The sequence below is a fragment of the Phalaenopsis equestris genome, unplaced genomic scaffold (assembly GCF_001263595.1).
Source record: "Phalaenopsis equestris unplaced genomic scaffold, ASM126359v1 Scaffold000002, whole genome shotgun sequence".
NCBI lineage: Eukaryota > Viridiplantae > Streptophyta > Magnoliopsida > Asparagales > Orchidaceae > Phalaenopsis > Phalaenopsis equestris.
The window spans coordinates 11,013,154-11,013,788 of NW_018164444.1; positions in this window are offsets into that span (position 1 = coordinate 11,013,154).

The following is a 635-nucleotide window of genomic DNA, read 5'->3' on the forward strand; positions in this document are numbered from 1 at the left end:
AAAATGATTATTTTCAGTTTAATTTTAGCTTGATTAATCTTATGTTTAAAATAATTCAGCTAAAACAGTGATAAATAATTTGATTAAGATTTTGATTTTTTGTTGAAATTAAAAAAAAATGAAGTCACCGAATAGATTATTAAAAAGATTTATTATAATCTCTCCAATATACATCAATCATTTATAAATTGTATAATACATCTCACCCATCTATTTATATTTATATTTGATGTCAGGCCTAATAATGTAATACTTAACAAATAATCCCCCTGACGTTTATTTTTTGAATATCAGACGCAAAAATAATGTTCGTCAAAATGGCATACCAAACCCTAACGAATCAAACCAACAAATTCAATCCTAATTTGATTTGTGTGGACTTGCTTAGATTCCCAAAGTAATTACGACAGAATTGCAGAATCATCCCCACCCATGAAAAAATTATAACAAATTTACACTTAATTTCACTTTAAAAACATTTAAGATGAAAAAGCTAGGGCTGTCAAAACGGCTCGTTGTTCACGAACAACTCTTGTTTGGCTCATTTATCGCGAACGATTCGAACACGAACAACACAAACAAATATTTATTCGTTCGTGCTCGGCTCGTTTTGGCTCGAAATACTACTAATCAAT